Source organism: Phyllostomus discolor, chromosome 5 (genome assembly GCF_004126475.2).
Source record: "Phyllostomus discolor isolate MPI-MPIP mPhyDis1 chromosome 5, mPhyDis1.pri.v3, whole genome shotgun sequence".
Classification (NCBI taxonomy): Eukaryota; Metazoa; Chordata; class Mammalia; order Chiroptera; family Phyllostomidae; genus Phyllostomus; species Phyllostomus discolor.
This window is the reverse complement of record NC_040907.2, coordinates 103,315,161-103,330,807: the sequence shown is the minus strand read 5'-3', so window position 1 is coordinate 103,330,807 and position 15,647 is coordinate 103,315,161.

Genomic DNA, 15,647 nt, shown 5'->3' with positions numbered 1-15,647 from the left:
TCTTTCTGAGGCTTCCTCCTTTCCTTTCATTAGGGGTTCCCTTCTTTGTCCTCCGATTGTTTGTGAGGACTTCTGGTCTTCTTGTAAGCCTCTGCTTCTTAAATGGATCTGTTCTGACTTCCTAGGTTTGTGCTGTCAAATTCTATGGTGCGAGACCTGTGAGATTCAGTGTTACAGTGTCCTTGACCTCCTGAACTTGCTGCTCTTGGGCTGTCATTTGTGTTGGCTCTCTGGATATCTTTGGGTTTTGATTGTTGTTGGGTCTTTCTTTGGTGGGTCCTTCCCTGTAGCTAGCTGACTGAGGGTCACTCTGCCAACCACATTTTGTATGTTGTACAGTTGTGGTCAGGTTGTGCCAAAGCCAGTTCTTCTGTCTATGTGAGGTTATGAGCCTTCTCTCTCACTACTGTTCAGTTGTTTGTTCTGGTTAATTTCTCTTTTTTTTTTAAAGATTTTTAAAATTTATTTTTAGAGAGGGAAGAGAGGGAGAAAGAGAGAGAGAGAAATGTCAATGTGCGGTTGCTGGGGGTCATGGCCTGCAACCCAGGCATGTGCCCTGGCTGGGAATCGAACCTGCAACACTTTGGTTTGCAGCCCGTGCTCAATCCACTGAGCTACACCAGCCAGGTCTGTTCTGGCTAATTTCTCCACTGTTTAATTGTAATTCCAGATTGGTCCTCAGTGGATTTAGTGTGGCTTCCACTTGCTTCTTTACCATCTTCCTTTATTGTCTGTTGGTGGTTTCTTTATTATCTGTTTGGTGGCTTCTGTCTTCCAGCGGGTATACTGGTGTTCACAGCCCCCACACACTCTGTTATGTGATCAGTTGTATCGGGAAGGCAAAATGGAATAAGATAGTGGGAGTGTATTCTAGTGTATTCTACAGGATTTAAAGTACCAACCCATAGAGAAGAGATAGGAGATCCTTTGGATAAGTATAGTGTTCACCATGATATCTCACCCAAGCAGCTGCTTTTTTAAAAAAGTGGAAAAAGGTAAGACTCTTGTTAGAGGGGCGAAGGATTGGGAGTTGAATCTAGAAAACAGTGAGTTTGTGAGAGGTCAGATTATGAGGTATGGTGAGGGAAAAAGATAAAAAATAGGCATTGTGTTGGAGAGAATAGAGTTAACCTCAACGGTAATAAAGTTCCAGAAGACAGTGAAATGGGCTAAGATTAAGATCTGGGGTGGAGGATGCTGTGTAGTATTTAGAATTGTATGGAACAAGAATTATTTACAATAATACTAGAACAACAATCATATACAAAATCTATATGATCTGGATAACAAGAATAAGAAGTACACAACCTAGAGTAGTGTGCTATTGGAACACAAGCAAAGTGAAAGAAGGAAATTAAAAATGCACTATGAAAGAGAGAACAAGGAAAACCAGACAAATAATGCAATGAAACAAATAAAATGAAAAAAAAAACTAAACAGAAAGATGCAAAATAAAAATACTAATAAAGTAAAAGAGTAAAAATAATGAATATATCATAATAATGCAAGTAAACAATAACATGCAAGTTCTCTGGAATAGCAAAGTGAAAGTTGTCTCAGTTTCTCAGTTGTTGGGATTAGCCTTGTGATCCCTTGATGGGTCTTACTCTGGTCCTTTCACAGAGCTAGGTCTTATTATTTCACTGGGGGGAAAAAAGAAAAAATAAGGAAAAAAAGAAAAGCCTCCTGCTTACTTTAAACCAGCCAAACAAATTCTGCTGGTCTGGTGGCTGCAGCAGGCTGAGGAGGGTTGGGATCGCTTTTTTCCTTTCCAGTGATCTTCTGAGGATGAAGACCAGGTCTGGGCTGAATTCTTCACAGTTGTCCAGCCTCCAGCCCAGTTCCTCAGTTTGCTGTTGAGCCCCCAGTGTCCTTTTTCTCCAGGCTGGCACCTTCAATCTAGCAGTTGTGCTGTCCTTGATGTGTCTCAGTTAGGGACAACTCACACATCACACTCTAGTTCTTTCCTGTCGTAGGCACTAGGCACTCTCAAAATCTCTTCAGGGTAGTTCAGTTCCCCCACTGAGTTAAGTCTTTCTTGGGATTGCTAAGTCCCTGAGCCCTGCTAATCTCATCTGCAGGGGCACCTCCTTACTCTCAGCAAGTCAGTCTGTCCACACAGAGTGGAGGTGCTGCCACAGGCTGTGGCTGTGGGGGTATGGTTGGGGGCAGGCAGGGGTGGCCTCTGTGGGAGAGTTCTCTAAACAGCTATCGAGAGCCTTTTTTTGAACAAAAGTCCTCCTGGTTAAGCCTGCTGCTCCTAACAAGTGCCCAGCCTCTCACACAGCCCCACTTTCCAACCAGATCAGAGACTATCTGGGTCAGGGTTTTGTCATGACTTAACTCTTTTCCCCTCTCCAGGAGTCACCTGGCTCCCCAATTTCTCTGGTAACAATCCAGCCAGCATCCACAGTCTCAGTAGGTGAACACTGCCCCTGATGTCTGCCACTTCATCTTTATTTCCCCAGTGACTTCAAGCATCCAGGGCCATCCTGGTGCCGCTCTATCCTCCCTGTTTGTCAGGGGAGGGAGCTTTTGATTTGGCTCTCTTCCAAGACTCCTGTGGCAGGCCTGGCATGTGCTGGGTTTGGGGCTGCAGCAGCCCGGTCCCCATGCTGTTCTTAAGGACCTTACCATCCAAAGCATTCTCCTTACCATCTATTTTTCAGCGTCCTCTACAGTTTTTGCCTCCAACCTTCATATATGCTGGGATTCTGTTGGCTGTTCACTCTGTTCCTCAGAAGATCATCCAGGTGTTCCATCTGTGTATAGGGGAAGTGCACTCTGGTCCCACCTACCTTACCACCATCTTCTGACACTCTATATTGTTTATTTGAGATTTTTCTTGCTTCATGAGGTAGGCTTGTATTGTGAATTTTCCTCTTAGGACTGCTTTGGTTATGTCCTATGGATTCTGGGTTATTTTGTCTTTGTTATTATTTGTCTAAGGCATGTTTTGGTTTCTTCCTTGGTATCATTGTTAACCTATTCATTGTTTGGTAGCATGTTATTTAGCCTCCATGTGTTTTTGTATATTTCAGGGGTGTTTTTCTTGTAATTGATTTCTTGTTTAATACCATTGTGGTTGGAGAGATGCTTGATGTGATTTCAGTCTTCTCCCATTTACTGGGATTTATTTTGTTCCCTGACATGCAGTCTACCCTGGAAAATATTTCATGTGCAGTTGAAAAGAATTTGTATTCTGCTGCTTTGGGGTGAAATGCTCTAAAAATGTCAATTAAATCCATTTGGCTTAATTTGTCACATAAGGCCACCATTTTGTTGTTGATTTTCTCTCTGGAAGACCTATCCATTGAAGTCAATGGGGGTTAAAGATTCTTACTATGACTCTATTACTGTCTATCTCTGACTTTATGTCCTTCAATATTTGTCTGTATACTTGGGGGCTCTGATACCTCTTTATGAATTGACTAAGTTCTCAGAAATTGCTTCTCTCCTCTGAGAGCCAAATGTGAACAGGACTTCTGGAAACTGAAGACAGCTGCTGAATGGCCTCCTTCCCCAATCATCCATAACAAGTGAAGCTGTTTTGTCTATTTGCCTGTGAGAAATCTCCACTTTCCATTGGGGCTTCATGAGAACAATGCCAAAACTTGTTGCTTACTACAGCCTTCCTTTAACCTGGTTCAAAGGCCTAGCCCCCTTGTGATCAGCCACAAAATTTATTGATTCTTCTGCTGAGCTATTTTTAGGCTTCTTACTTGCCCTCTTGGTTCTTCCTACAGGGCAGATTTTACTATTGACTGAGAACACAACATTTCTTTTCCAGCTGATCAACCTCTTATAAAATTATTCTATTACTCTACCTCCCCCTCTCATACTGTTATTCATACTGTGAGTGTGAAAAATCCTGAATTCTGCCACTCTCCTTAACCAGTAGAAGAAGGAGAGCCTTGTAGTTATCTTACTTCAGATAATTAGGGACCTCTCTGTACCTCACCCAGATTTATTAGTATCCTATTGAGAACCCTTATCCAATACTGTTTGTTGATATGTCAAAACTAAAGCTGGAAGTTATCAAACAGCATATGCTTTCACTAATTTATGGTCTCTCTTAGACTACAGTCCTCTACCTGAGGTAAAAATCAGTCCAGATGGAAGAACTTATTGAATTTGTTAGAGTTTGCCAACTAGCTAAGGACTAGGCAGTAAACAAACATACATATAGCGTAAATGCTTTTGTAGTAGTATACGACTTTGGGATGGTACAGCCCTCACCAAAATGGGCAACAAGTTAAGTACTCTGCATCCTAGAGAGGTACCTATTATAAAGGTTGAGAACAATGCAAAAAGGAGATAATGCTGATGCTAGAAAAATGTTTTAGCAGGTTATTCTGACAAACAAGTAGCCTTAATCAAGGTCATGACTTTATCTAAACACTCAAAAGTAGACTTCTGGCCAAGATAGAGGTGTACGTATATACACTGTGCCTCCTTGCACAACCAAAAGAAGGATAACAACAAATTTAAAAACAAAGAACAACCAGAACTGACAGAAAATTGAACTATATGGAAATCCAACAACCAAGGAGTTTAAGAAGAAACATTCATCCAGACTGGCAGGAGGGGTGGAGATTGGGCAGCTGGGGTGGAGAGGACTCAAGGTTATTTTTGGGTCATGTGTCACCAGTCAACAATATAATCCTGGAAAAACTATAAAAGTGGGTCATGGCCAGGAACCAAATTCTCCAGAGATTTTTGAACACCTTCAGATGGATTTTATTGTTTCTATCCTCCATTAGGTTAAATATGTTTTAGATTTGAATGTGTCACAGTAATGAAACTTTATGGCATAAATCCTTGCATTCATGTTTACAACGAAAGAAGAAATCTTGAATTCCAGAAGGAGCAGTCCTCAACATAATAAATGCCATATATGGAGACCTAGAGCCAACATCATATACTCAATGGGCAAACATTAGAGCTTTCCCATTAAGATCTGGAACAAGACAAGGATGCCCGCTTTCATCATGCCTATTCAACATAGTACTGGAAGTCTTAGCCACTAATCAGACTAGAAAAAAAAAATAAAAGTCATCCAAATTGGAAAGAAGGAAGCAAAACCATCATTGTTTGCAGATGACATAATGGTGTACATAGAAAATCCTATAGACTCCACCAAAAACCTACTCTAACTAATAAATGAGTTTGGCAAAACAGCAGGATACAAAGTCAATATCCAGAAATCAAAGGCATTTTTGTACACTAACAATGAAATATCAGAACCAGAAATCAGGAAAAAAATCTGATTTGCTATAGCAACAAGAAAAATAAAGTAGCTAGGAATAAACCTAACCAAGGAGGTAAAAGACTTGTGCTCAGAAAACTACACAACACTGAAGAAAGAAATTAAGAAAGACACAAACAAATGGAAGCATGTACCATGCTCATGGATTGGAAAATTAACATAATTAAAATGGCCATACTACCCAAAGTGATTTATAGATTCATTGCAAACCCTATTAAAGTACCAATGACATATTTCACAGATATAGAACACACACTTCAGAAATTTATATGGCACCATACACAATCCCGAACAGCTGCAGCAATTTTGAGAAAGAAGAACAAAGCAGGAGGGATTACAATACCTGATATCAAAGCGTATTACAATTCCATTGTAATCAAAGTAGCCTGGTACTGGCATAAAAACAGACACATAGACCAATGGAACAGAACAGAGAGCCCAGAAATAAACCCAAGCCTCTATGATCAATTAATATTCGCAAAGGGGGCAGCAACATAAAATGGAGTAAAAATAGCCTCTTGAACAAATGGTGTTGGGAAATCTGGATAGCTACATGCAAAAAAATGAAACCTGATCACCAACTTACACCATACACAAAAATAAATTCAAGGTGGATAAAAGACTTAAATATAAGTTGTGACACCATAAAAGTCCTAGAGGAGAACATAGGCAGGAAAATCTCAGATATTTCACGCAGCAACATTTTTACTGATATGTCCCCCAGAGCAAGGGGCCATAAAGGAAAGAATAAACAAATGGGATCTCATCAATATAAAAAGCTTCTGCATGGCTACAGAAAATAGTGTTAAAATGAAAAGGGAATCAACTATATGAGAAAACATATTTGCCAATGATACCTTGGACAAGGGTTTGATCTCCAAAATATATAAAGAACTCACACAACTCCACTCCAGAAGGACAAAAAAAAACCCCACAATTAAAAAATGGGCAAAAGACTTGAATAGACACTTCTCCAAGAAGGACATACGGAGGGTCCATGGACATATGAAAAGATGCTCAGCATCACTAGCCATCAGAGAGATGCAAATTGGAAGCACAATGAGATACCACCTCACAGTGGTCAGAATGGCCATCATAAACAAATCAACAAACAAGTGTTGGAGAGGATGTGGGGAAAAGGGAACCTTAGTGCACTTTTGGTGGGAATGCAGACTGGTGCAGTAATTGTGGAAAACAGTATGGAATTTCCTCGGAAAACTAAAAATGAAACTTCCTTTTGACCCGCCAATTCCACTGCTGGGATTATATCCTAAGAGTTCTAAAACACCAAAAGAACCTATGCACCCCAATGTTCATAGCAGCATAATTTATAATAGCTAAGTGATAGAAGCAGCCTAAGAGCCCGTTAGCAAATGAGTGGATGAAAAAACTATGGTACATTTACACGATGGAATTCTATGCAGCAGAGAAAAAGAAGGAGCTCCTGCTTTCTGCGACAGCATGGATGGAACTGGGGAGCATTATGCTAAGTGAAATTAGCCAGGTGGTGAGGGACAAATACCATAGATCTCACCTTTAACTGGAACATAATCAACAAAAGAAAAAAGCAGACAAAAATATAACCAGAGACATTGAAATAAGAACAATCTAAAAATAGCCAGAGGGGAGGGGAAAGGGGACAGTGGGGAGAAGGGTTTTCGGGAACTACTACAAAGGACACATGGACAGAAACAAGGGGAGAGTGGAAACAAGGGAGGGAGATGGGTTTGGCTGGGGTGGGAGAGGAGTGGTGGGGAGAAAATGCAAACTATAATTGAACAACAATAAAGTAAATAAAAAATAATGCAATGCCCTAGAAAAGAAAAAATAAATAAATGCATATTAATTGTTGGAAAAGAAAAAAAAACAAAGGAAATCTGGAATTCCAAACAATTGCAAAGCTACTCCAATAGGCAACTTCAAACTGAGCATTCTCAAAGATCTTTTAAAACAGCCAATCTTCAGACGTAGACAGCTGACTCAAGACTTGTAGAATGAGCATATGACCTAGGATTGTAGACAACTTTTACCCAAAATGATGGATGAAGATCCCTGTCCAATTTCTGTTTTGTTTTTTTTATCTGTTTCCATGTAAGCATTCTTCTTATTTTCTATAGACTCCTGGTTGTCATCCACCATCTTCTCCTGTCTCTCCTCTCTATATAATTGTTAGGTGGGAATATACTAATTCTAATGCCATATATTGTTAGTATATCCCAAACAATATGCACTGCCCTAGATCTTAGCAACTGCCAACCATCACCAAAACTGCACAATGAAAATGTCTGGGAAATTACAATTTCATGAGTAGAAACAATAGGGAATTACAGAGTTTGGCAGATTCATTTGCAGCAACATGGACAAATGACTTTAAAACATTAACCTGTGACTTTGATACTATCCTGCTTTCTGAGAAAAAGAATCAGTTATTATAGTCTATCACTCAGAGAGCCTTCAGAAGATGATGTGTCAAATACTTGCTGCCTACAAGATACCAAGAGAGGTCCAAATAAATAACCAGCTAATGTAAGGTCTGGTCTGGTTTTCCGTCAAGAACAGTTTTTTGTTTTATTTTTCCCCAGATCTCCATGTGTCCCTGCCAGGTATTACATATTTTGTGGTCAGGATGCCTGGTTCTGTTTGCTTCACACTAACATCTTATGCATGTAGGAATAGTATATCAAGACTTGTCTGTACACAGTGATCCTAATTCTATAAATCATCAAAGCTGAAAATTTTAATACAGACACAAGTTTCAAAAGGGAGCCACCCTTGAAAATTCAGCACTTAGGGTGGAATGCATACCTGGGGGAATTACTATTCATTGTTTAGCAGATTCTCATTAGTGGGAATTAAACATATAGGATTATAAGAAATGTATTACTAAGTCTGGCAAAAGTCATTAATGGTACCACCTCTTCCCTGGATGAAACACAGATCAATCTCAACTCTTTGCCATGGACAATGATTGACATTACTCTGGATTTCTTGTTTTTTGTTTTTTTTGTTGTTGTTGTTGTTGTTGTTTAAAGATTTTATTTATTTATTTTTAGAGAGGGAAGAGAGGGAAAGAGAGAGAGAGAAACATCAATGTGCAGTTGCTGGGGGCCATTGCCTGCAATCCAGGCATGTGCCCTGACTGGGAATCGAACCTGCGATGCTTTGGTTCACAGCCCGCGCTCAATCCACTGAGCTATGCCAGCCAGGGCTGGATTTCGTGTTGATTCATCATGGTCTGTGCCATTCCTAATACTGTACTTGGATCAGTGAAACCAGGAAGTTGGGAAAGGTGATATAATGCCTTAAAGCAGAGGTGTCAAATTCATTTTCACCTGGAGTCACATTAGCCTCATGGTAGCCTTCAAAGGGCCAAATGTAATTTTAGTACTGTGTAAATGTAACTATTCCTTAACAGTTAAGTGAGAGCTTGGTGCTGCTGCTGGGTAGAAACAAAGTAGAGGGCTGGATTTGGCCTGCAGGCCTTGTGTTTGTCACCTGTACCTTAAAGCAAAAGCTACCTGCCTCTCTAAAGTCTATCCTTGTATCCTATATAGAACTTGTTCCTTGCCTATGTTGGGGTTCTTGGTTCAAAGCACCTTACTAGAATTATTAATTATTCTTGTCTTTGTTATGGTAATCATGACATTGGTCCATTGCATTCTATCCAGGGTCTGAAATGCTCCTCATAGGCACTTTCTTGTCAGATGATCACCACGATGATATAACAGAAAGATAAAGACCTCATGATATAGTTGACCCAGATGACTGAAAAATCAATCTCTAAGTGGTGAAGGTCTGGATTTTTTTTACTTCCTTGAATTGATCAATCTACCAGCAAAAAAAAAAAAAATGACCAAAATTGGGGACTGAGAGACTGAATATGCAAATAGACAATGGCTAAGCCACATAAAACCAAAGAACTCTGACTTACAACCTATGTAGTGATCAGCTCAGAACAATCAAGCCTTGGTCAATGACGGCCAGCTTCTATATTTTTTACTCCCATTTGCAACTTGGAACCAGCCTAACAAAGCTGAGTGTGTTTCCCAAGTGAATCACATAACATGCCTTGCATCTAGTTGGCCTACCTCCAGTTTTTACCATGCCAAACACCTCTGATGACAGCACACCGAAGCCTCCCCACCTCCTTTTGTTTGTACTATCAAGGTCTTGCAATCCTCTGCCTGCCTTTGAGTCTTTACCAAAGACAGGTGATAGTGGTGGAGCCCATTGCTGTAGCAAATTTGAGAATAAATAGCTTCTGCTTGTTCTCATTTGGGTTTGGGTGGTCTCTGTTTCTACAAAGCTAAGGGTTATAGATAATTGGACCTCTTAAAAAATACAATATTCTCCCGCAACACTTCGTTTACTTCTTTCAGTGACCGTCTTGAGAGAGACCAGAATCCTCTCCTTCTCCATGTTATTCCTATTCTTAAGAATCACTTCCCATAATCTTCCTTCCCCCACCAGACATTCATGAAGTCTCCCAAATCCTTGGTGTGTTCCTGGCCTCTCAGGTCATGTGGCCACAGAGCCTCCAGGAAAATTTGCCAGCTCTTTAAATATCTCAGAAGAAAGGCACAAAGTATGGAGCAGGTCATATGACCTTGGTGAGAGGAGCCTTTCAGGACAAGGGCTGTGACACAGGCACTGTATGGACTCTCTGCAGTCCTCTGGACAAAGTCTCTTGCCTCAGGCAGCAAGAGGTAGCTTTATATTCTTCTTTATCCAGGGCTAGACCCTTCCTCAACCCATAGGAATGACTTTCCTCAGTGGGGAAATGTGACAAGTGCTGAAAAGGACTGGAGGGTAGGTGAGAAACAAGAGCAGCCAAAAAGGATATGGTTTACCTTGGTACTGTTTAAAAAGTTGACAAAGAACAATAAAAACATGGACATAAAATTAAAATGGACTTTGCATTTTTATTCAAGAACTTGATAGTGTGCCTGGTAAATATTATCTATATGAAACATCAAAATGACTTCCTTCTCAAAAATATTTATTTATTTATTTATTTAATGTTTTAGAGTGCACTTTACCTTGTCTGCCCACATTTTGAACTTGAATTGTTCAGTGTTATTGGAAGGGATGCAGGATTATGCTCTTTCCTTGTGTGGGACAGAACTCCTAGAATCACAGTTGTTGGGGTAGTCTCAGGTCATTGCTCCCTCCATGGGCATGGCCCAGTTCCTTGTGATGCTGATGTCCCTGCAGTCTGCAGCCACCACAGCCAGATGTCCTCCCTGGCATGCTCCCTTGCCTGGGTTCTCACTGAGAGATCTTGGTTCACCAGGTCCTATGATTTAGCACATCTCAGAAATATCTGCAAAAATATCTTGTAACTTGACATGACAATCAAAACCTGAGTTGTAAGGATTAACCATGATTGTTTTTGTGGGGTGGGGTGTGTGTGTTCAAAGTGTGTGCCTCATTAGCTTGAGAAGTGAAGCTTATTCTCCCAGCTGTCAGACAACCACCTATTCAGCTTCAGCTGCAGAACACGGCAGTGTGCCCTAAATTGAAAACTTCTCTACCTACAGGTTCTGGTTTCATATCATCTTAGCTGATATAACTCTTCATATGAATGGTAGCTTCCTAAAGAGATGGGAGACTCTACAAAGTTCTAACAAGGCCATTGAGGCTTCTGCGGTGGAAAAGGGATGAGAATGGCAGACAGCCTAAGCAGCGAGAGTGCTTTCTGTATATAATGGCACATAAGCAGATAAACTCCACACGCGTCTTTTTTTAAAAAGATTTTATTTATTTATTTTTAGAGAGAGGGAAAGGGATGGAGAAAGAGAGGCAGAGAAACATCAGTGTGTGGTTGCCTCTTGCATGCCCCCCACCGGGGACCTGTCCTGCAACCCAGGCATGTGCCCTGACTGGGAACTGGCAACCCTTTCACAGGCCAGTGCTCAATCCATTGAGCCACACCAGCCAGGGGTCTACACATGTCTTTATGCTGAGATATGAGGGGGGAGATCCTCATGCTCCACATGTCCCTCATACCCTCTCACTACATCTTCCAGGGCCACAGAGGTAAGAATTTTTTAGGCACTTCCCAGAACCACCCTAAATACCACCAACTAAATATCCTTTGTGTGAATGTGCTGGAAGAATGAGAGAAAGCTGTTTACTGCTCTGCCTTGGAAAAAAGGTTTATTTGTACTGTGGTAAATTGTGTTTTTCCTTTGAATTTTCTTTTATATATAAAGTATTTGTCCAAGTCCTATTCTCAGAAATTTCATTCAACTAAATCTGCACCCAAATAAGCTGGCCTTGTTGTGGCAAGGAATTGTTTGTGGAGGCTGTGCTTTTATTAAAAGCAGATTTGGAGAATGTGCTTTTTAATAAAAATTAACCAAACACAAACACTCCTAATGGAAGTTCTATACTCCTGAAAAGGGGCTATTAATATTTTAGTATTAGTTTTTCTCATTATAGGTTTCTAAGCATTCAGAGGTAAAGGCTGTAACAAATAATGGAACCTAGAAATTAGGTTTATTTCTAGTCCCTGTGGTCTGGCTTGAAGAAGGAAGAAGCTGAAAGCAGATACAGGCACTGAGGGTCAGCAGCTGTAGGACCAAGGCCTGGGTAGCCCTTGGGTGAGGCACAGAGAAGCTATGTGTGCATATGCATATGTATGCACCTAGGGAATGACATAGGCCCTCAGCAACTACAAATCAGATTTATGTTGGTAACAACTCATGTTTGACAACTGGCCCACCTGCTCCTTGCCAGGCATTTTGAGGAGGAGCTCGTAGAATTCCTACATAGTCCAACAAGAGAATGGAAACAGAAGCATTTTGTATTTTAAACTTCACGATGGTTTAAGACACAATTTTTCCAACTTCTAATAGACTTTCAGTCAAGACCATAATCTTCTACATCTCTTTCCCACAGCTGTCCAACTCCAGCTTCAAGAAATAAGCAGCAAGCAAGTTGCCATGGAAGGGCAAGCACCTGAACCTGACACTGGCTGTTGCTCTGTTCTTGAGAAGGAAACCTGAAGGATTTCTTTGAATAGCAGAACTAGTGAGATTTTATGTTTCTATAATGTGACTGTTCACATACTGTAGGGTAAACAGAAGCAGTCTGGTTTCCTCACCCAGATATCTGGGCAACTAAGGGAAGCAGTTTCATAATGGTAGGGGTCGGATATGCCTGAATTTTATCTATCACTGCATCAGGGATGACTTTTGTCTTATCTGACCAGACAACCCCCAAGAATTTGACAAACAATCTGGGCCCTTGTGGCTTGGTTTCATTGATTGCCCAGCCACATGACTTAGAGTGGGATATTGCTTGTGTCACTGCCTTGTCTAATTCTGCAAGAGAATCACTGGTTAGCAAAATGTCATCAATGTAGTAAAACAGATGCACTTCTGGAGGCTGTGCCACTTAGTCAGGTCCTTTGCCACAAGCCCATAATAGACAGTCAGGCTGTGCAAGTACCCTTGAGGGGGCACTGTAAAAGTCCATCTTGGCCTTCCCATGTGCTAGGCAAACTGATCTTGAATCTTTGGAGTAATATCAATGGAGAAAAAGTCATTTGCTAGATCAGCTACAAAGTGCTAAATTACCAGCTCATTAGTTAACTGGTCCATGAAGTCCACCTCAGAAGGGACTGCTGCATGTATTGGAGGAATGACCTTATTGAGATCCTGGTAATCAACTGTCATTCTCCATGTACCATCTGGCTTTTTCACTGGCTACACAGGAGAGTTAAAAGGACTGTGGGCAGTCCTGATTATTCCCACCTTCTACAACTTTCATGTCCTCCAGGCAACCAGTATTGTTTCACCCCATTACTTGTAGTGGGGATGGCAATGGTAAGGGGTTTTGGGGGTGATGTTCAGCATATCCCCACAAAATGGCTTTTACTACTTGTACCCACAAGTAAAACTCTCCTGTGGTTGTGTGTAGCCACAGACCATGGAGTACATTGATACCCAGGATATACTCAGGAATGGGGGACACCTAAGCAGTATACTCACAGGGGACAGTCACCCTTCAAGTCAGTCCCCACCTGTCCCCTATGGACAGGTTACTCCGGCCATTTCCCTATTCACATTTTCAAAGGATATTTCCTCCTTCTTCTTGGGAGGTTGGCACAGCCATATCGTCTTTTAGATGCACAGGACAGGCCTTTTCAGGTCACACCCCCAGGTTTTGCACAGATAATTTAGGCCTGCACCCAATGCCGGTGTGTGGGCACCAGGAGCTCCCCACTTGTGGTGTCTGGAGACACAGCGCGCTGGCTGCAGGCTCTAGATCCTTTTGCAGCTGTACTGCCTTTACTGCCAGTGTATTCAGGCCCTGGCCGCAGTGCCTGGCGCGTCTCCTACATCCACCCAGCCCGCCACTGGGGTGAGCGCTGGTTGCTGGCACCGCCATTGCAAACCCTCGGGTTGCCCTGCCACTCCGGCAACTTGGGCCACCCACTTCTCTGGGGCTCCTGCTGCTGAGGTCTTCTGGGGGCCACGCAGACGGCCAAGGCCAACGCCATCGCCTGCGACTGTGGCAGCAGCACCGCGGTCTCCACAGTTCCACAGGCCAGGAGCCCACCACCAGCGTCTTCCCTGTGCCAGCTCCAGCATGCTTTCTCATAGCTTCCTTGGTCGCACCAGCGTCAGCACCTCCCTGGGCAGCCCCGCATTCTGGAATACCACTGCAAAACTCAGCTCCGCAGGCCTGGCCTTGACTGCGAGGCACAGCGCGCGCTATCTGCCCACCGAGGTCCCCCTCCCCCCCCGCACCCCTCCCCGCTTTTGCTTTCCGAGTCTGCCCAAGTCCTTCTTCCTAGTTGCCCTCCGCAACTGTGTTCCATATCTGTGTGGGGGTGGGGCGGGGGGGGGGGTAGGGATTCCCAGACCCAAATTTCCCCCACGCACCATAGTCTGCAGCCCTCAGGGAACCTAGTTCCTCTCTGCTCCACATTTTCCCCTGAATCGCTCAGGAGTGGGGAGGGGATTGCAGCAGCTCAGCCGCTTGGAGGTTTTAGGACAGCACGCAGATTCAAGCCTTCGGGGTTTCATTTCTGACTCGGTGTTCTGGCAACTTTGCTGCATTGGAAGTGCAGTTTCCTCTTCTTCAGCCTTCAGGGCTTCTGATCCCTCTGGGGAATCTTAGAACTTCCCTAAGTCGCAAAGCTGAAAGAAACACTCAGCCCACGGCCCCACAGCCACGCAGGTACTGGGCTTTTCTAGGGTCTTCCTCACCACCCGCAGGACTTTCTCTGTTTGGGTATGCGACTAACATTGGATTAATCCAAGGGTGGGAGGCCAAGCCACCAGGAGCCTGGCCACTTGTCCAGGCCTTCCTCTTGGGGACCCCCGAGGCTCCTGCGATAAATACTGCCATCAACACCAACTGTGTTGCAACCCTTCAAGGCTGGACAGGTTCATGTAATTCAAACAGACAGAAGAATGTTCACGGAGCCGTTGGGAATGCTTGCCATGCCTTTATTCAAGGGTGGGCAAACCACACATGCTGCAAGCTGTGTTTCCCCCTGCATGTCTCTGCATGTTACCTGTCCATCTGCATGCCACCCAGAGTAGTACTTGTCCTTCAGCATGGCACCCTGTGGGGAGTCCTTAACCCTTTAAATACCGAACAGAAAAAAAGCTGGCAGAGGGCCAAAACAGGTTGTATAACATAGCAAGGTTCTGCGCATGTGAGCCTACTCAAGGCTATGGGAATACTTATCTGACCCACTCTCAAGGCTATGAGAACACTACTTATCAGGCCCATTCTCAAGGTTATGGGAAACTGCTTCCCTTAGTTGCCCAGACATCTGGGTGAGGAAGCCAGGCTGCCTCCATTTACCCTACACATACATATTGTGCAAGACATGTTGCTAATATCACCAAGTGCCTCCTAACCTTCCATCACTGTTAGTTCCTTAGTGGTTACTCCAATAGATTCCCTTGTGACATTGTTATCCTTGCATTGAAACTTCAAAATCAAAAGGCTGATGTTTCCAACTAGGATGTTAAATAGAGAAAATTAGTTTAGACATTTTATGATACATGATTTTATTCACATAACTGAAATTATTTTCTTAGTTACCTTGATTTACAAAAGAAAATTAATGTGGTATGATTTAAATAACCTTTCATAAATAGATTTTACAAATTTTAATAACTGAAAAATTGCTACTTAATACTCCATAATACTTAATACTTAGTAACTTCTGCATATATGAAGGAAACTTCTGATAGGATTAGAAGTATAAGTACTTTTATAGTTTAGGACTAGACAAGTGGATTATTAGTTAAGAGTTAATCACTGAGTCAGCACTGACACCCAAGGTTATCACCCTTATAAAAACAAACCTGTTATAGCAACTCACCTATTGAGTAGGCATTTTTAATAA